Source organism: Mastomys coucha, unplaced genomic scaffold, assembly GCF_008632895.1.
Source record: "Mastomys coucha isolate ucsf_1 unplaced genomic scaffold, UCSF_Mcou_1 pScaffold15, whole genome shotgun sequence".
NCBI classification, from domain to species: domain Eukaryota; kingdom Metazoa; phylum Chordata; class Mammalia; order Rodentia; family Muridae; genus Mastomys; species Mastomys coucha.
In genome coordinates this window covers 97,150,024-97,150,488 of record NW_022196897.1, presented here as the reverse complement: position 1 = coordinate 97,150,488, position 465 = coordinate 97,150,024, and positions in this window count along the sequence as shown.

Below are 465 nucleotides of genomic sequence, written 5' to 3'. Positions count from 1 at the left end.
CAGATAAAACCAAGGTCCCACATGAAGTGCCCTAGCTTATTATAGTCACCCCTGCCTCCTCTACAACCCACCTCTAGGCTTTGGCCAGAGCCCACCCTGATTATGTTGTATCCTACAGTTCCCTCCAAAACCAAATCCAAGTCTCTTCCATGCCATATATATCCCGATACTGAGGTGTAACTCAGGGTTCACATTCTGATTCAGTCCCATTTGTCCACCCAGTTTTATTTCACATAAAGTATTCGGCTCACTCTTTAGGCTCAGCCTACCCAACATTCTCTAATTTGCTCCAACCTGCTTTGTCCATATGAGATACAAAAGAAGTCCACATGACTAGATCTCATTGAGAAAAAAGCTAGATCAAGCCTTTATCTCTCCTCTGAAGCTGCCAGTTCTATAGAATATTTGCCAATGAAAACTTCCTAGATGAACTACAGGACACAGGTTTTAAGAGACCAATCATAA